Below are 22260 nucleotides of genomic sequence, written 5' to 3' on the forward strand. Positions count from 1 at the left end.
TTAAAATTAAATTTACTTAATTGAATGTTGAATATTATTCATACTCAAGATATCATCAAAATAAGAATTTATCAAGCACACGCATTAGAATTAAAGCGGCTTTTAGAAATATTAGCAATAAAATAGTACACATGTGGCGATTAATTAACTGAATGGATGATAAATTTAATCTGACAGACTATTATTTTCATTTGATTAATCTAATATAGTCGAACTGATAAAAAAGAATCGATCTCTGAAATGACTTTTGCTTCAGTGATATATAAATGATCATAGTACTTACTTTACTAGTTAACTTCTAATTTACACAAAGGTAAAGTCTGAGATCAGCTAACGTTTTTCAAAGTCTGAGGAGACTGAAAAATAATCACGCATGCAATAATCATTTGATGGTTCACTGGGCAGCCAAATTTTACCGGTGTCTCCTTCGCTGCTCTTCCCAGACTGGATTGTCAAATGTCAACCAACAAGCGACCCTATCCATGTTCGAGTTATAAATATCCTTGAAAATCCTCCTACTTCTCCCGGCCGTCGTCTAACGTTTCCGTTCTCCACCTCCTCCACCACGTCTGCTCTGACCACTACCCCAAAGACCCCTGACATGAAAAATGCAAAGATTAGGAGATAGGGCTTTACGAATGATGATGTCTTAAGCGCGACTGAAACAGATTTCGCTCAAGACTTTCTTGTATTTTTCAAACTTTAGGCCAATGATAAACCTTAAGCGGTCCAGTTTTCAATTTAGAAAGTTGGTTATAATCCCATCCCCCCCCCCAAATAAAGAAAATAGATAAATGATGAATAAATGAAGTTTTTGATTGTAAATTTGATTTAAAAGAGCGTTTTGTTAAATTTTAATGGTTGTTTTTAGCCTAAGTAATTTACGTTTACTGTGCAAATATTGAATTATGTGAGAGTTATTGTGATAAACTTTCTTTCTCCCATTTGGAATTTTTGATTCACATGCTTTTCTAACGGATGCAAATCTATAAGTAATACAATGTAGCATGCAACTTCTTTAGTGTGGCATTGTTCGTTCTCACACGACTGAAAATTCGGAAAAACCCTCGCAATACAAGGCATTTTAGACTTTTTTTAACGAGATTTTTGACACTTTTACTTTTATAAGAGTGAAAAAATAAGAAAACACCAAAATGAAACACAACCATTAAATTTCTAAAGGCCGATATAATCTCGAAGTGATAGCAAAAGATTTTACAAAAAAATTAATGGTTAGTTTTAAGAGGCTTGGAGTTTGCATTGGAGGTACCTGCTAAATATTTGAAATGTAGATTTCATAACTGATAGATATGCATAAGTGCCGTAGAAATCTATTCACATCAAGTATTATATAATGAATTTTAAAGACTTTTTTTAAAAACTTAAAAGTATGTTATTTAAACAATCTAAAATGATTTAACATAGAGTATGTACCCCCCCCCAAAAAAAAAAAAATTTCTGAAGTTGGAAATATCTTGTGAAAAAGAAAATGGCTCAATTAATGCTGTTATAGTAGAGACAGTGAAGACATTTTAATGCATATTAGAATATACTAAATTTATGATGAAAAATTATTCTCTTTTAATAGCTCTTTTTTTTTTTCTTTCTGTAGAAATAAGCCTCATTTTTTAGAACTGAATTATACAGGGATCGATCACTTGCAAGTAAACTGGATTATTTTTGTTTTTCTAGAAAAATCCGATTTAACGTAATTTAATTTTTATAAGTAAAATATTTAAATTACTGTATACAACATTTGAAAATTAAGTAAACTTTATAAAAGATAAAAGATATCTGCAACAAAATTTTTCAATAATTAGTTTCATAGTTATTAAATTTAGAATATTTTGAAATTTATTAAAAAATAATTGAATTTTAAATTACGTTTATAATATCCGAAAATAATTTTCTTTATTTACATTTTGTTTTTCATTACATGTGGCATGCTAAAAGGGTGTACTCTCAGTTAACAAAAAATTTACATGTAGTTTAGTTAGTAGTTTAACAAGTTAAAAAATAAAATTCAAAAAGCATTTTACAATTCAAATTTCAAGATACAAGAACAGAAAGTTGCAGTTTAAACCTCAACGCAAAAATAAACTGCCCAAAGATGCTCTCGCATTTCATGAGGCCTGGAACTCCTCACTCAAAAGAGCTACGCCCACTTCGCCCGGTTCTCCTGTATGTCATTTAATCCTTGGCTAGGATGGTAAACACATTGACCTTGGAATAAAAGATAACACCTAGGGCCATGGTGCAGTTAAACCAAAACGTTCTCAACAAAGAAAATTCAGGGGAGGGGGACTGAGAAATTTATCTTTCGTACGATCACAATTTTATCGTTAAAAATTATATATAAGAGTTGGTTCAAAAAGTAAACAAAAAGAAATATATGAAATGACAATTAGTGAAAATACCACACAACTGTAAATGAATTGTTAGTTTTAAAAAATAATCCACAGAAAAACACCCCTTCCATCTGGTTAATTTAGTTCTATTAAAGTTCCATTTTGAAGTTTCATGAATCTGATTTTGGAATGGATCTTAGATGATGATGAGGGCTACACCTGAGCTGGTATCGCCTCTCAAATTTCCCGGAGATTTCCTACAATTTAAACTTTCCTAGACCCATATATATGATGGATACACATTAGAATCCAGTTCCTGGTACCTTTCAAGTATTGACACTAAAATCTTACGTCCGCCCCCTCCCTTTTATCTAAAGGAAAAGAAGCGAGCAGTGATAAATGTCACCCAAAACCAAGTGTTTTATTGCCTTCGTCACTTAGCTTCAAAATGTGAAACGAAAGGTATTACTACTTTTTTTCTGGGCTGATGCTTGGATCTCAGTCTAATCCATGCCCTTTCTGCGGTCTGCTTGATGTTCCCATTAACTGCCCCCCTCCACATTATTCTAATTTATAGATCTAATACAAAGAAAAACAACGAAATTATTAAAGCTAATTAATATTTCCTAAAATATTAATTAGCTTTTACTTGATTGCGAATTCTAATTTCCATATGGAGAGAAAATGACATAAAATTGCCACGAAAGTATGATCCTAAACATCTTTTATTCGGCCTCCTCGTCATATCTGGCAGTAAAAAGTAATATTAACACACTACAATTTTGTTTTCCATGACAATTACAACTCCCTTGTTTCTTGTCATTGAAAAATGGTAGGGCGGGTATTGCATAGGGCTTTTTTTGTTAGAATATTTCATTACTGTTATATTAAAGAGTTGAATATCCACTTAATCAAAACGTGTTGGTTGTAAAAAAAATTGTATAGATTAGCTACATCTACAGCCAAATTATTGTATTGACTGGGTATATTGTCGCAAAATGTCACAAGTCTAGTGATTCTAGCTATTACTTAAAAATATACGCTTTTTAACAAATGGAATTTCATTATAATAGCCATTGTTATAATATAATAATTAAAAAATATATCTAAAGCAATGCCTAAACAGAATGAGAAAACATTTAAGTGAACTGTAAATCCCTTTTAAAATTTGAACACATAATTATAAAATAATAACTGTTAGTGAAATGAAATTAATGAGACGCGCAGTGAAATTTTAGATACAATATCGTTTCAACATTAGAAACACTGTTTTGAAATAAAAATGCTTTCCTAATGAGTGAAAACACACACCATCTGTATTAAAGCTTTTCCTAGAAATAAACGCATAAAAAAAAAGTAACAAAATGCCATCGAGGGTATCGAACTGAAGAAGGTATCGCCCCCCCTCAATATAATTTCACAATTAAGAAGCAAAACTAAAATGCTTTTTTTTTCTTAATTGGGGTGTCTTAAATATAAATATAAATTGAAAAGTCAATTATAACCTACTTCGCTAGCCTGTTTTGGTTAATCACTAGTTTAACGCAATTAAACGAAGGAATAACTAAAATTAGATGCAAATAAAATGACATATTAACCCTTTTCACTCGGAAAGATAATACAATGCATAATTATTCATTTAACACATGGACCTGTTTATTACACCAAAAAATAAATACAACCAATTGTTTTTAAGTTAAGTTTCCTAGAAAAACGAATCTACATCTTTTTAACATTCTGTAGATATTTTTAAGAATTAAAGAAAAAATAAAGTATCAAAATGATGCGCCATCTTTAATGGTGACTGAGAGAGTTAAAGCTATTAGCAAATTGCACTTCATTTACACCAGTTGTAATGACAGTGCTACGTATTTACTAAAACAAAAAGAGTTTCAGTTTTGGAGTTATGGCTCATTGATTGAAAGGCTCATTTTACTGCCCAACGTCCTCGTTTGGCAATATTGAAAAGTAATGAAAAGACGATAAATGCAATTATAAGAATTCTCAGCTATTCACATTGAAAGCGAAAGATTCAGGCCTAAAAAAAAGAAAAACACCTTTGTACTATTTAACTGGGTTTTTTTTTCCACATCATGATTAGTTTCCGCTTTCATGTTATTCATTCCACATTCATTCAGACGAAAGGGAACTCCGTGTTTCTGGATACGCATGAATGACTTTCCAATTTAACAAAATGAAAAGAAAACGGGAATAACCACTACCGCTGAAAAAATAAATCATCATCCGCTCTGAGCTGGTATCAAAGGATAGTGATGGTAACAAACGTCATTTTTACATTTATAACCGCTGCTCCGACTGACTTTTTCCAAGAATGTCTGGCGGTCGGAGGGTTTTAAGTTTCGAGCCATTATTAGGACCGCCTCCCCCAACTACTTGCTACTGCTGATGCTGTGACTGGGAATGGATCTCCGAGACAGATAAACCCCAGACAGACTGGTGAAGGAAACAGAATCTTGGCAGTAACTCAGATTGACAGTTTGAGGAAAGGCAATGAAGATATTTTCAACAAGTGATGTTTCGCTTTTAAGTTGCGTGGCCAACAGCAAAGAAAAGACCCTCGGGATAAGGAAAATGTAATGCAATATTAATGCACGACTGCTAGTTCCAGATCTGTCGAATATACAGAGCGTTTCATTAAGGAGTGTAATTGATCCTGGCATAATTCAGGAACTCAAAGGTGTGACTGAATGAAATGCTTAAAGGAAGTTCGAGAATAATTTATTAATCAAAAATGTATAAAATTAGAGCAGAATAATTTTTTTAAAAAATACCATAAATGATTAAAGATATATCAATCTTTTATAGATGAATCATTAAAAAATAAATAAAAATCCCCTTAAAGTTTTAGAACTCTCGAAAATATTTACATTGACCATTAAAAATCGATCCTGTTTTGGTTTTTTTTCCCCTTACGGGTCTTTTTATCTAATCAATATTTTATTTCATATACGAAATAAAAGAAAAATTCATATTGCACACAAAACTTAAAAAATATATTTACAGTCAATATGCAACACATTTTCAAACCAAATAAGAATCGGGAAAAAGTTTTTACCATGACGTTCTTGTCCGTGTTTTGTTTTTATTCTCATTATACGAAGAAGAAATACAAATCATGATTTTGATTGCCAAGGGTTCAATAATTATATTGATGCACTCCATTTTCGTAGCTTGTTGCTCTTTTGAACTATCACATATATACAGGAATAATCAGATCGATATACAGTCCACCATTTCACAAAACTGGTCCAAAATGAGATACTATTTTGCTATTAGATACTATAATTATGGTGATAAAAATACAGGCCAAATTTCAGCAGTATAGCCCATTGAGTTTTTGATTTATTTCCACATACATAGTCTTAAGATATCTGACTAGGTTGTCATGCTACTTTTTTTTCTTTTTTCTGAAAAATTTTCGAATTGTATTTTTGAATCTAAAATAAAATCCAAACTTCATAGATTTTTTAAAAACAGTTTATATATTTGGATACAACAGAATTATAGATACAGCAGTTTTAAAAACACACAACAAATAAGAACGAAACCGGGAATAGTAATATTTTGTGAAAGTGAACGCACTTTATTTTTACCATACAGTTTTTTCAAAAATATTATTTAAAATCTCAACATATCCAAGCACAGTTCAGTTATTTCAGGCAATTCAGTTATAAAAGTTGAAACAACTTTTGTTTCTAATGTATTTAAAAGGATTAATGTGCAAATATGTGTTTAAATGCATTTTCTGAAAAATAAATATTTTACTATGATTGGTATACTCATGGAGAAGCATAACATCCTAGCTAAAACAATTCAATAAAATTCGATAAGCATGTATTAAAAATTTTTGAGGGGTGTGACAAATCAGAAATTTTCCGACAGCCTTCTAGTCATGCTTAACCTTCAGTTTTAGTTAAAAATAGATAAATATTTAGGGGGAAAACTCATTGCCGATAACTTCAAACATTCCTTGAATATTAATTTATTCAAAAAATTTTTATCTTATGATCTATCACATTCTAAATAATTTAAGAAATATATATTTGAAAAAAAAAAAAATGAAATACATACGTTATTTTTTTATCATGCTGTTTTTCTTAACATTGAAAATTTTGCTAAACTTCCATTAATTAATCACTCTTCAAATATATTACTGGTAATGTAATAATTACATGTATACATTCTTCTAATCGTATCTTTTTAAGGTTATTTTAACTATTTAGCAATAAAGATTTTTTATATGTCATTTTCTTTAAAAGGTATCCAATTAAGTTCGGGAATGACAAGACGAATTTCTCCAAAAATTTTAAATACATCTGAAATTTTGTAAAGACAAGATAATCAACTTCACCGTTCTAACTCGTCTCGTTGTATCACGATAGTTTTTAAAGGTATACAATCTGTTAATTGCAAAACGAGTAATGCAACTTAAATGTTGAAAAAAATAAATAAATCCAAAGTATTGTATAGAGAACTTAAAAGCTACAAAAATCGGCGCATAATTATTTCTTCGTAAGCAGAGCTCACCCTGAAAGTGATAGCCAAAATTTCAATGTTTTTTCTTTAAGTATTTCGAAGCATACTGCACAAAAACTATTTTTATGCCACTTTAAAATGGGAAAAACAAAGTTTTCAGCAATGCAAAATTTTGCTTCCATACATTGTTTATCTCTTTTTTTAATACATTTTACACACACGCGAGTTGCGATGATATTAAATACATTATTTTTGTATGCATGTTTAAGAATAAATTTTAAAAATAAACACTGACAAATCAAGTTTAAAATACTATTGTGCTAAAAGATGTTTTCAATTATAAATTCGAATTTCTTTCTTTCTTTTTTTTTTCTCCTTTTGTATTTCAACGGTTATACATTTTTTTTTTTTTTTTTTTTTTTTTTTGCACTTTGGGAAATTTAAAATAGTAAAAAATCATCAAAATCCTAGGAAAAAAATCTTTTCTAAAAATACAATATTTTGCATACTTCGTATAGCATAAAGTTAAAAAAAAAGTAAATATAATAATTAAGTACATGACGTAGATATTGCATTTTGGCATTCACTATTTTCCAGCAAAGTAGAAAATATTTAATTAAAAATTCATTACAGACGCAAACTGCTAAGGCGAAATCAAATTTATCTCAAATGAATCAAGAACTGCGCCCACAATTTTTAATATATCTAAAACGGAAAGTTAAAAATAAGGATAGAAATTCAACAATAACGATTACTTAAAAAAATAAAACAAAATACTTACAATGAATATATCTGAACTCAAACTCGACTCTCAGTACCAAGTCTTCTAACCAAAATGTAAGAGACAGGAAAAAGCCCGATATATGTCACATATAAGAGATAAGCTGAAGAAGCTTCAAGAGCAAAGGAAGCAATCTTTGTTTGTTTCCGCATTTATCAACCATCAAAACAAGAGCGACCCCACAAACATTTTTCATAACAGGTAATAGTTTATCTTCAGCTATAAATCCTGTTGATGAGGGGTCTTGTTATCTTAAAAACAAACAGGCCGTAATTCCTTTTTACTTGCATGTAGATAAAATGGACAGGAAAAGACTTTGTCATTTAAGTGCAGTCAATGTTTAGTAACAAGGTTAGATAGTAACATAGAAAACGCTTTGAAATTATTTAAAAATTTCTGATTACTCACATTAAATTTTAACATTTTCCCAATCAAATATAAACGTTCCAGAGATTACAGAAGAAAAAATATAAAACAATAAATTCCAACATAATAACAATAATTCCAACAGATAATTCCCAAGAATTATTTGAAATTATATAAAAATATAAATTAATTCTATATGAAATTATCGAAAGAACTACATAAAGCTTACTTTTAGTTGTTAAGTCAAACTATTCGAAATTAAAAAAATATATTTCCATATGAAAAATTCATAAGACTTCGAGGAGGATGTTATTTTTATTTGTTTACTTTTTTTTCGAAAAAAATTGAAACTTATGGTATTTACTTGGTGAATATATTTTACTTACGAAAAATTTGAATATAATTCTAGTTAAAAGTAAATGAACGCAGATCATGTTTCCAACATATGGAAACATGATCCTTATAAAAGCATAGAATCTCAATTATTTAGATCTCTACCAATCAAGTAGATAGCAGAAAATTATAATTTTCATTAAAAAACCCCATTTTTTTAAAAAAATAAATTTAACGAATTTTACCAAAAAAGTGTCAAAGTAATTAGATTTTTTCGACGCAAAGGTTCGTTAAAGTGGCGAAATTTCCAAGCAGATATTTAGAAAAAACAAAAATTTCATTCTCTATTACTTCGCTAGTTATGTGAAAAAAATAACACTATAAATAAATATATTGGGCAGTTCCACGCTGTGTAGCAGGAAAAATGATTATTTAAAAAAAACATCCTTAAGCCATTACCTAGAAAACATAATTACACGAAACTTCTTATTAACACATCATATTTCAGTTTTTTTTAACACTATTAATGCGGACTTATTTTTATAATTTTTATAAACTTTAGAAAAAGCCTTGGCAAAAAGAAAAGAACAACAACAAAAAGTCACGATTTAAAATTCAATCTCTATTCATTCAGTTTCCCCGAAATGATTACAGTTCCAGTTAACTCGGATAATCGAGGTTTAGAACGTATTGCAAAAATGATGGCTAAAAATATCAATTACTATAAACTCCCTACCTTTCTTTCATTAATAAAAAAAGTTTGTACTTTGAACTATTATTGGTGAACTTCTATTGCCACTTCTATATGGAATTGTTCAGAGATTGCTATAATTTAATTCAGAGCTTCTTAAACGTTTAAGATTCGCCTCCCCCTCCCCCAAAGCACATATAAGAACGAGGAAATAAAAATGAAGTTGATGTTAAAAAAAAGAGAAATATATTTATTTGAAAATTTTAAATGCAATTTTTTACATTAAAAAGGATCAACCAAATTACTTTTTGTTTATTATTATTCTAAAATATTACCGACGCAAACGTTGCCTGTATTTCATGAACTTAAAATTTAGATATACGATCCCATTTGGTCCAGGATCCACAGCTTAAAAGTTCTCATATCTTAAGTACTCGTAAGTTAATAAAAGGATACATATCGAGTATTAAAAATATATCACGCAATTTTAATAAAAAAAATAATCAAAGTAATCGTAATCTTGACTAAAGTCCTTAAATCTATAATGTAAAGATCCAAATAAAAATTTATATAATCAAAAACTCTAAAATCCGAGGAAAATTGAAATAACTGAATAAAATAAATTCGAATCTAATTATTAATATTAAAATTATACGAAAAATGAGAAGTCATATATTCACAAATATTGTTGATGGAATACAAAAATTAAAATACATTAATCCTAAAAACCTGTATTTGCAAACATGCATAATATAGATTAACAGTTGATAATAATTATTTAGATTTAGATTACTTTAAAGTACAGTTTTCCATAGCTTAAAAGCTTATAATAATAATAATAATAATTTTTTTTTAAATCTTAAAACCAAATAATTATTATTATGGTAATTATGGAGGTGTTCACTATTTTAAAGAAATTCGAGATAAAAACTTCACAAAATTATAAATAATTCATAATCAAATATTGGGAATCCGTTCTAAATGCATAAAAATATTTAAAATAAAGAGTAAAAGACATAACTAAATATATATATATATATATATTGCCATACTTTTATCATGGTGATATGTACTTTATCCTGTTTTAAATAAAAGTATATAATAATAATAATAAAACCTCTTTATAATATCACGTCAAAAACAACAAAACACATAATTCACAATTTAATCATCTCCATACACTCAACGACTTAAACTGACAAACGTGCAACAACAGCCCGGAAGAGAAATATTCATACATTCAATGTAAAAAACCGTTTAGATTGAATGAATCGTGATTCTAATATCAAAGAGAAATTTCATGAACTTTTTCTCGAGGAAGAGGTAAAGAGATGTTTTTCGCATACTGAACTGTTCAGGAACTAAGACATGACAGACGACATAGAAAGAATTTGAATAGAGGTAGGTAAGAAATTTCTTCTTGACACACAAGTGGCATAGTAATTGTAAGACAAGAATAAAGATTAGTTTTTAAGGTCACACACACACGTTCTACCGAAAAATCAGACAGACAGCTGAAAATTATGCCAAGCAGGAAATGGATATTTGTTTGGAAAGGATGGAGATACAATGTTTTTGAAAATAAATTTAGATTGCTCTCAGTATGCCTCTCACGAAAGGAAAATTTTAAACACAAAACACGATGAAGCATTTTAAATTTGTTGGTTACTTTTTTAGGTTCCCTATGGAGAATAAAAGAACGAGTTAAATGGAGTCAATTTATGTGATGTCATGGCCACGTTACCGCGATGGCATCTAAATGCACGCTGTCTTAAGCTGCTTTTACATTAAACTAGTATTGCTGTCATCATTAAAAAATTGTGCATGCGCAGAAAGAAAAGTTAGAGCCAAGTCATGGAAATGTCTTGTCAAGTAACTGTTCATTAATTCTGCGTGCAGCTTAATAATGTCGATAATGGTTTAATGTAAACTCATCTTCAGCTGAGACATCATGCCTATTTCACCCATCAGATATGCAAATTAAATCGGCATGATACATTTGATATTTATCATGTGTACATAAACAGTAGATTTACCGAATTTAAAGATCACAGATATGATTTCCTTCACGAATATATAGACAAATTTAAAATTGAATTTAAAATCACTCTCAAATAAGAAAATTAATGAAAAATAAATTTAAATATTTGACCAATCTATTAAAACTTCAATATTTAAAGAATTTTTTTTACAAAAATTTACAACAACAAGTAAAATATTCAATCAAAGAATCAGTAATTTTCTCATCAAGCACCTTTCATTAGCAGGCCATACAAATCAGTTCTTTACAGAAGGATTTAAGCCTACGCAAAGTCGTTTTGATTCAATTTCAAATTTTTCAAGTTGAACATATTAGAAAATCGACAAGATTCTTTTTTAGAATATTAAAAATTCGTAGACCCATGTAATAAATTCACCAGCCCTTCTAAAGAATCACTTCTAAAGTTTCCAGGATTTGTAAATATTTATCTATATCAGGAAGTTAATTTTTAATATTAAAACTTAAAAGAGTTTATAAAAGCAAAAACACAGCAAACTGAACAAACACAGAATAAATGTATAGATGATATCTTACTCTAAAATTTATCTGCTGAAAGAAAAGATTCGGATAAACAAAAACTTAAATTAAAATCTTGTTGCAATCCGAAGAAATAAATCTTAAGTTAGCTGCAATAAAAACCAGCAGGAATGATATCCCCGAAATTTTCTCGCATATTCTTTGATTAAGATACTATTCTCCCCCCCCCCCCTTCCCCATACGAGACTGTGAACTTTACGGAAAATTGTGAATATTGTGAGTACTAAGATTTTTATTTTCAGAATCCTGCCCATGAGCGTTTTGTACTACGTAGTATAATGATGAAACCCAAATATACAATTTGGAAACTTTTTTTTTTCTCAACAAATTAAAATCAAACTTCGACACGCAACTACAATTTCTGTAACGAGAACAAGTGAAATTTCATTTCTTCAAAATGTTGTATTTTTGTGTAATCACGTTTACGTACAAGCAAATGGTCAACCTCTCAAGTGATTGGGTTCAGGACATATTTACTTTCGATACTAATACTCTATATACCTAATTTCATTATAATAACTTTCCGTTTTATAGTTATCGTGATCATGTTGTCGGGTAGCCAGACAGACTTCCCACGAATGGATTTCATTTAATATTTGATAAAAGTCAGTAAATTTGTCGTAAAGACCACATACAACATTTCATTTATCTGGCTCAAAGCGTTTCCGAGTCATTGCATGCACAGACAAACGTACATAATTCTAAAAATGTATTTTTGTGATTAGGGACGTCTGAAATGTTAAGATACGTCAAAATTCCGAGTTTGAATTTTTTTGGCAACTTTACTACCTTTTCTTTGTATGCCCCGTATACCACAAAAAAAAAAAAAAATCCTATTTATCTAAAATGTAAGGGTAAAAGATTTATTTCCATGCGTATTTCAGAGAATTTTGTTCCTTAAATTTGGCTCACAACTTAAAAAAAAAAATTACGAGTACACCAATTGAACACCGTTATGCAAGGGGAATCAACCACTATTTAATGAATTTCAGATAAATAACTGCTAATCATATGAAATATATGCAACTGCATATAATTAACTATTGAATTAATAAGTGAATTAATATATGAAATATAAGAATTGCATATAATAAACTATTCATAATGCAACGATTTTGAAAAAAAATCCAGTATTGCACTTCTTTTTACAATCACACATTTCAAAAACTGTCTTTGATAGACAATTTCTCATCAAATGAAATCTAGGCGATGGAAATTATTTGACAAAGGTAACGGATCTTGTTATCTAACATTAAGGAGTATGTTATTTTACAGTTAAGTATGTTTCATTAAGGAGTATGTTATTTTCTAACAGCACATTGCGAAATGGATTCCGAAATTTTTTTGCCCCAACACAGCCCTGTGTCCCAGACGGACAAGAAACGACTTCCTTAATTGCACTATAAAATATTTCATTTATGCGTTACCGGCAAAGTATGAAATTCGGCATTCTATAGAATGCCTAGGCATTGTATATAATGCCTAAAACTAGCCATCAATGAATAAAACGGTTCATATTTCATACATTTCCTAGGCATTCTATAGAATGCAAAATGAGAAACCGGGAACGTATGAAATACATCTCCGATTCGCGCAATAACATATTGACAGTTGTAATGAGTGTGATTTCTACCGACTTGGGAATTTCTGAAGGAATTTCAAAAAAATGTATATCCGAGATCACAATTCACTTTCCTGCCCACAAAAGTTCACTCTGGTCAGTTGCAATTACTCGTGTAAAAGTGCCAAAATATGAAATGACTTTACTCGAAAAATGTAATGAAATGCGATTCAAAATGTCATTCAAGCCTACCATGTTTCTACAAGTAGGTTAATTTTAATTTCTTATTTTTTATATGAAAATTTGGCTTCCCTTAATAATAAGAAAGCATAAATTTTTTTAGTAGAACTTTTCATTTTTCTTTACGTATTTTAAATACATTTTTTAATGACATTCTCATTATTTTTTTTCTTAATAACGTTTGTATTTTTGAGGAATGCACGTCATTTATATAATAGCCTTATCAGGATCTTTTTTTTCATAATTTGCCTAAATAGCATTTGTCACTCAATAGAATGCCTAGATATTATATACAATAGCTAGAGAAAATATGAAATAATCCTCATATTTCACACTTTGCCTATAAGCGCCCGACGTTATATACAATGCCTAGGCCTTCTACAGAATGCTTGCGTTTAATACATTGCCGGTAACATATGCACTAATTATTTAATAGAGTCTATGATATAAAAATACAGCTTCCGACAAACAACTTTATAAAATATTCTTTTCCATAATTATATTTCTTCAGTTAAAGAAGCATTTTGCAGAAAAAGAAATTCCAACCTAAAGTATGAAAATGATGATGATAGTTTTAGGTTTGATTTATTTATCTACATTTTATTTTCAAAATTTACTATTAATTATATAACAGCGATAATTCTCTTGTGCAAAAATACGATGATTAAAACAATGGAAAATATTACTGCACAATATATTTATAATTCATTAGAAAAAGAAAATGTTAACACTTAAAAGTTTATTTTTTTGAATTTTGAAGAGATGAGGAAGTTTTTTTTGCACAGTAAATCCACAATTACTTAGGAAAAATGTTAAAGTTTTTAATCGAACATTTTAAATAATTTTTTATTTATTGAGTACCTATTTCAAAAGTAGCGATAAATGTGAAAAGTCGCGATCTGCTCTATAAAGAGATTTCAATGATTTTTGCATCAAATCTGTCGCAACTTACAGTTACTATGCCAACCTATAAATATTAAATAAAAAAAAGTTCCACTTTAAATATCTAAAATGACATTAAAAACTAGGATAACTGAATTTCACAATCCATCTCATTAAAAAGTCGAAACAAAGCAGACACAATGACTTTACATCATTTGCATAATCAACACTTCAATATTTCAGAAATTTTATTTTTATAATAATCAGAAGAGATCCTAGTAATAATTTTTGTACGGATTAAAAAAAAAATCAAGTTATCATAAAAACTGCAAATCAAGACAGGTATTACAATAGAGTATAAAAATATAATTAAGAAAAAAAAAAAAAACTTACGGTATCTTACCTTTTATTTTAATTAGATAATATTTTTCCCCATTAAATTTTTTTTTGGATACTCAATCGACGCCAGTCACGTATATATCATGGAACTGGAAGGTAGGAAAGTTTCGTTAATTGGCCAAATCTAAATATACACAAATCAAACGCTTTTTCTAGCAACGAACATACTTCTACACGAGCTTTCTTTTATCACTAGCTTCCTCCTCTCATTCATTATGAAGTGAAGGTATGAGGACTGGAAGAGAATGGAACAATACATTTCAACAATTAGCAGCTTCCATTTCCGGATTGCTTGTAATTACCGTTTATCCCTTTCCGGTACACGTTGGTGATGATGCTCTTAATTTTTACATAGTACAAAAACTTGGAAAAATGATGACCGCATGTACTAGACAGAGAAATAATTCATTTGTAAGTAATTGCAGTAACAGAATTTCATTTAAATATCGATCCTGCACAAGATGAACTCATCTTCAGAACAAAAATCTGCGTCGATTCCAAATTGTAATTAACATATCAGCCAGTGTTTGGAAATGACGCTAGAACTAAAATAAGCGTTCTAGCGATGGTTATTAAAGGAGAGAAGGGAAAAACAAATATTTTGCCTAGGATGGCAAAATACAGTACACTCCCCGAGTATCCGGCCTAATGTGGTGGAAGGGCAGGCCAGAGTTCTATGAACTCATTTCATTGCCCACCAATACCAGGAGACAAAGTTTTTATACCAAAACTCACTGTCATAATATGCATTTTCTCACTTATTGAGTACTAAGCCCTTCATTTATCTCAAGCCAAGTAGAATGTAAACGCGGCCGCGGCCCGGTGAATCATAAAAGCAGTGACCACTAACGTATCTAGTTCAAACAGAAGGCTCTGTACTGATAATTCATATATGTTTATATACTGCACTACACATTTCAAGAATTTATTAGAGAAAAAGTAATTTAACCCTTTAAAGGGCCATTTTTTTCTAGTCATATTATGTTAAAATATTTTTAGGCTTGAAATTAGAATAAGAAAAGATATTCATTTAGCTTTTTAGATAAATTTAATTTGATTAATTAGGTTAATTAATAATTAAGTAACAAATCAAGACACATCATTTTAATTGAGATAAAGAACTGAAGCATCTAGATTTCTATCTTTCTAAAAAAATTTGTCAAAACTTATGCCAACCTACAAAATTTCATACAAAGATTGATAAATTTGGTGGGAAGCATACTTCCCACGGCCGCAGAAAGGGTTAAAGGATATAAACAGTTCACATTTTAACATAAATTCTGTAGTGCCTAACTTAAATGCAAGAAACATAAACAAAACATTAACGTAAATCATTTGATTCAAACTGATTTCATTTTTCACTGATAAATGATTACACAGATATGAAAAGGTAACCCTAAGATAAGAGTTTAAACTTACAGTTTTTAGTTTTTGAAAAAAGTTCTTAATAGACAATTATTTCTGCATTTCAGCCCGTTTTCAATGCCTTGGCAATGTTGTCAACGTCTTACCTTCCTCGTTTAATTGCGATAAAAGAAAACCAGGCCGGATATTACAGAAGCCGGATAATCGTGAACCGGATACTCGGAAGTGTACTGTATTGCAATTTATTCAACACCTTTAAAATAAATACATTATGGGAAAGGGGATGGATTGAAATAATACATCTTTCCAAGTACAATCTACTTTGTTAAGCGAATGGCTTAAATGCTTAAAAAAAAAAAAAAAAAAAAAAAAACATTTGACTATGTTTTATATAAGAATAGCAGAGGTGCGATTAAACATCTGTTGTTTTAACAGTCTGATATTACTTGTATGTTGAAAGGTGTTTAATGACGCGATTGCTATATTTCACCACGACACTATTGTTATTTGATAGACAAAACATGCAACTTTCTACATCAGCAATTAATATGATAATGACCTGAAACAGTTTATTTTGATTTAACTGCCAGGAAAAAGAGACTGGATTTTTTTTCGTCCTTTAAAGTAAGATTTACTGGCCATTTAAAGTAAGATTTACACGATTGGTATTTTGTACTTTTACAAACTATGCAAACATATGCTCGGTTAATTACACAAGTTTATATCTTCTGTACAAAACACATCAGGAATGAATGAAAACAAATCAATTCATGCGGTTCATTTTTTTTAACCAGTAAATTTACTTCCACAGAAAAAAAAAATGGACTGGAAAAAGACAGAATGATAATATTGAGAAATCTAGGGATGTTTTTAACAATTTCCGATGAAGTGAACCCATTACTTGTATTAACAAAAACGAAAGGCTATTCCCAACAATTTGATTCTACAGATTGAAACCTAAAAAAACCTTAACGATATATAAGTTATCTTTCGATTAAATCTAAAAATGAATGCCAGTATACTTTGCAAGAATTTAAGACTCAGTCTTTACAGTAGGAAGACAATCTGAATAATAACTCAGATGAGCTTGTGGTGAAAGCTTATAAGCCAATTAACAGCTACGCTACACGAGCAATTGCTTTTGTATTGTGGTCATGTTACTCGGCTGCGAACCACAAGGTTCCAGGTTCTATCCTCGCTCATACCAATCCGCCACAAGCATTTTGAATCGTGTAAATAGAATTGATAATTAACACGAAGCAGGAGCCAAGATCTACGCCTGGCACTTTAAGTTCAACTGTGTCATCCTTCCTATAGACCGATGATTTTGGAAGAAAGACGCCATAGTTTTCGCGTGGATCCACATTTCACTGTCTTTAAAAATGAGATAGGATAATTCAGCCAAAATGCAATGTCATTTTAGTTTTTCGAAAACGAAAGAATATTACAGTCTCCCAGGATAAAAATATTACTATACAAAATTTCCATGGAACTTTAAAACCCCCAACAGATCCTCACTTGCTGCCAAGTGTTTGAGGAACTATCAATGTTAAAGAACCGAGCCATATGCATTAAATTGTCGTCAGCTATAAGTATAATCAGTTAGCGACTGTTTAAAAAAAATTTTTTTTGTAAATTTTCATCAAGTGAATTGATTTTAGTCATGCTGCCATTAATTTCATTCGGGAGACTTAAAGAATGCATTCATAAGTCAAACATGAGAAGTTAATGCAACAGGAAGAATTAATTTTCATTTCCGTTTCAGAACGGATTGTCACGTAGAATTCGTTGATTGATTAGCGCGGAGCTATTTTTAAGCAACTCCCAAAATGTTCCTTTTAAGTTTCCAATCGGAATTCGATCTCCCAAGACCCGAGACAAACAAATGCGGCTTTTGGGACTGATATTCAACACCCGCCCTCAACTGTTGTTGCAAGGAAGGCTAATTATCCTTGAACTTTCTGACCGCTGGAATTTTTGAAGGCAGTGTTTTTTCTTTTATTTTTTGAAACATGAATAAATTAGGATGTCGAAGTCGCATGAGTGTATTCGATGTGTAGGTGGTGCATATCTAAAAGCTGTTTTTTTTTGTTTTTTTTTTCTTCCAAATAAAAATTTTTTCTGGGTATAATGGCTGGAGTAAATAATATGCATATAAGAATTGAAAAACTTAGAAATATGGTTTTAAAAGAGGTTTCATAAAGGAAATTCTAAATAAGCGGTTATAATCTACAAAATTCACAGATGAACAAAAACAGAGGGCGCACACATAAATGCACCTTTATTATACACACAATATATATATTATATATATTTAAAACTTTTGGAGTCACATTATGTAAAAGAAGCGATGATGAAATTGACGTCCTTTTACATCGCGACAGAAGACCAGAAGACAAAAAGTTTTCCCTCAGTGATTTTATAATGAGATTTTGATAGGGATTTCTTTGACACCTGTAGACTTAGGAAACAGAAATTACGTATTTTTAAAAGAATATTGCAAACATTAAGGATTTTAATCCCTTCACTCGGAGCGTGAGAACCTGCCGAATTACCAGTTTTAAAAGAGAGCGTGTTGAATTAATCAAATAAAAAAAGCGGGGGGGGGATTGGATCAGGAAATAAGAGAATATTTTAGAATGAAAATATGAGTTACATTAAGATAAAAATTAGGAAATTAATTACGATTTAAATTAGATTTTAAAATATCATTACATATTATATGTATTGCAGTTTAGTCTATAGCTGAAATACTTAGAGAAATGCTTTTCATTTCATTTTTGAATATTTAGATAAAGCAGAACTTCGGAAATTAATATGCAATATACTTATAGGAGATATTCAAACAAAAATATTCACAATATATAAAATGTAATAAAAATTAATCCTGATTCGTAAAAGATTTGCATGATGATTAAGAACAATAGACAATGAATCAAGATAAGAGTTATCAGATATAATTCACTGAAGTAAATACATCAGAAAGATGTTTAAATATAAAACTTAGAGTGACTTTTCTTTTACAAAAAAGAACCTACAAAACACGTATCTTTCTGAAACAAAAATTAAATCTCGAATATCAAGGGAAAAATCTTGTGTTTAATAAAAGACCGTAAAATAATGATTATCTTTATTAAATTTAAACAAAAATCGCATAGTAATTTGTTCGGATAGCATCGGATTAATATTTTGTAAACATATTTTCGAGCTATACCGTTAATTATTAGTTTTTTACGAACAATGAAGTGAAAATCAAGTTTTATACATAAAATGTACAATTATTTTCATCGAATCGATTGTTTTCGAATAACTGCCTTAAACTCGTACATATAATAATATATGGATGATCTAAAGTTAGTGGTATAAGTCGTATTTTCTTTGTTTTCCAAAAATTTTAACTGTATTTGGAATAAAATTGATGTATAGATATTTTAAGGGTCTTTTGGATCCATATAAAACGTAGGAGTTGAAATGAACGAATTAGTCTTTTGACTAGAAATTTAAGCAACTTTATTATTATTTTCAAATTGTGCCTTAACATATACTCTTCAACATTCGTAACACAGTCATCCGTAGCACTTCTTAGATACGTTATATATAAAGGATATCCACAAATTATTGAATAATAGATATTTAAAAAGAATTTTAATAAATTAAAACATTACTCAAAATTATTTAACATAATTATATTATTGACTAAATATATAAGTGAAATAATTTTACTTAAAAACACGCACAATACGATTCTGTTGATCAAAAAATTAACACCATTTGTCAGACATTTATAATTTTTTTATTAAGTAGCAAGCATTTGTACTTTTTATAAGTCGTCACTGCTCGGTTAAACATCATAGCAAACTCCCATATGTATATTTTGTAGAGAGGAGCGACCCCAGTGTGTAACAAGATCCCAATTTTCTTTCTTTAATCATGCTAAAAAATTTTTTTTAACCTTAACCACCAGCAATGTTGTAAGAGAAGATTCGGGAAGAGGGTATTTTTGGCGTTTTTTTGTAGTTTCCGTAGTTTTTCATTATACATCCATAAGTCCGTAATTTTCACCTAATTATTGCAGCAACCACGGAAATTTCGCAGCAGTTGGAGAATATGTTAACCCATCTATAAGTTTTATTTTAATGAATTACACACTCTCTAGTATCCGGCCTAATGTGGCTGAAGGGCAGGCCGGATAGGCCAGAGTTCTATGAATTCACTTCTTTGCCCATCAGTAATAGAAGAGAAAGTTTTACACCTAAACAATAATAATAATTTTTTCACTTATTATTGAGTATTGAGCCCTCCATTTATTTCAATGTGAACGCAGCCGGTGAATCATACAAGCAGTTGCCTGTAACGTGTCGAGTTAAAATAGAAGGATCTGTACTGATAGTTTATATATGTTCATATACTGCACTGCACGTTTCAAGAATTTGTTAGAGAAAAAGTAAGTTAAACCCTATAAACTGTTCACATTTTAACATAAATTCTGTAATGCCCAACTTAAATGCAGGAAACATGAACAAAATATTAACATAAATCGTAGGCCTGATTCTAAAGAAAATTGGTTCAAGCTGATTTTATTTTTCACTAATAAATGATTACACAGATATGAAAAGGTAATTCTATGATAAGAGTAAAAACTTAGTTTTTAGATTTTGAGAAAGTCCTTAATAGACGCCTTGCCTTCTTCATTTAACTACGATAAAAGAAAACTAGGCCGGAGAATCGCAAACCGGATACTCGGGAGTATACTGTAATTTTACTGTTTATAATTCATTAATTATAATAAAATTCATTATGTATGATTTATCATAAGTTTTATTTTAAAGAATTATAGATGATTAAAAAAAAAATGGCAATTTTTATAGCCAGACGAAGTTTATAAACGAAGAATATTTCAGATTCGAATGGATCTCAAAATATCGAATCGGGGTATATTTCTAGATAGCGAATTTACACAGCATTGCTGCAAGATGCAAAACAATGAATCATCAATGTCTTCCACCAAAATATTACTGATCCCTCCAAATTACGTCCTCATTCAAAACTAACCTTGATACGTCTCTTTCGCAATCACAAGCCACAGGGCTGAAGAAATGAGCCATTTCAACCACCAACAGACCAGAGAGTTGACCGCAACGGATTAATTTTCCACATTTCTGAATTCACGGGGAAGTTCCTGCTGAAGGCGGCGATTCCTTTGGGTGCAACTGACGTCGAGGAAGGATCTACCGTTAATATCTTCTTACTTCCAGACAAAACAGGTAAACGAGCCCGCTTGCATAGTAAAAGTATCATGTGGACAAAAAAGCTCAAGCGGATAACGATCTTGGATTGCATCACGCAAGAGGCGGCCTCGAGTCACGCAAGGTTGAAGAGTACGCCAAAATCTACCGTCTCCCAATCCATGTTAACATCCATCTCCTACCGGTTTTGAAGAATCTGTTTTTACGAAACTTTTCGCGAAGGTTAGGAATGACCACTTTTGACATCTGTAAGATGGATTCAATGGAATCTGGTCGCTTATGACAGCCTTATTCGAAATTTCTGAAGCATCTTAGAATGAAAAGAAATCAAAGGCGCAGCTTCAATTTTACATTGGTGAAAAGGATGATCTTTTTATAAATTAGTTGCATTAATCAAAATTTTCAATTTTTCTTTGAGTCCAATAGAATACACAAGTGTAGGGTTAAAAAGCGTTCTTCAATATGATTTCAGATTATTATCAATGACATTGCATTTATTGTCAACAATTTTAATTATTCTGGACATAAAGAAGTCTCATAAGAGCAGATTTTCCAATAACAATAGTACTTCACTATTACTAGCATTTAATTCCATCACCAAAGTATTTGCTAATCGTTATTTGATTGTTTAAATTTATATAATTTTTCAAGCATTATTTCCAGGTATACGAAAATATTTGGAAGCTCTTCCCCGAAACATTACCAATGTTTAGAAGTAAAAAAAAGTTTTGCAATTCAAAGAAGTTAAAGCTTCGTGGAGAAAATTCTGAAATTATTTGCACATAACTGTTCATTTTCATATTATGTTTCATGACAAATATTTCGCTAAATAACTCATCAGCTTAAGCAGAGGAGAATAAATATAAGAAGTCGTAACAACGAATTTCCCCCTAAACTAATTGAAGATTAGTAGCGATGACTAGGAAAGTTTTTAAATGTGATTCTACTGATTTGTTTAATCCATTCGAGATGG

At 30.1% G+C, this 22260-nt stretch overlaps 1 protein-coding gene across 6 annotated transcripts in view; it reads right to left on the minus strand.

Moving 5' to 3' along the window:
- LOC129981846 (ras association domain-containing protein 8-like) overlaps positions 1 to 22260 on the minus strand; it is a 77216-nt gene that overhangs the window by 10924 nt on the left and 44032 nt on the right. Inside the window, exon 1 of one of the 6 annotated variants that reach the window (XM_056092875.1) lies at positions 284 to 304. The exons of the other annotated variants lie outside the window; for them this stretch is intronic. The gene's annotated coding sequence lies outside the window, so the exon portion shown is untranslated. Of the gene's footprint in view, positions 1 to 283; positions 305 to 22260 lie in introns of those variants that run through there. 6 annotated transcript variants of the gene reach the window in all.

Source organism: Argiope bruennichi, chromosome 8 (genome assembly GCF_947563725.1).
Source record: "Argiope bruennichi chromosome 8, qqArgBrue1.1, whole genome shotgun sequence".
Lineage (NCBI taxonomy): Eukaryota > Metazoa > Arthropoda > Arachnida > Araneae > Araneidae > Argiope > Argiope bruennichi.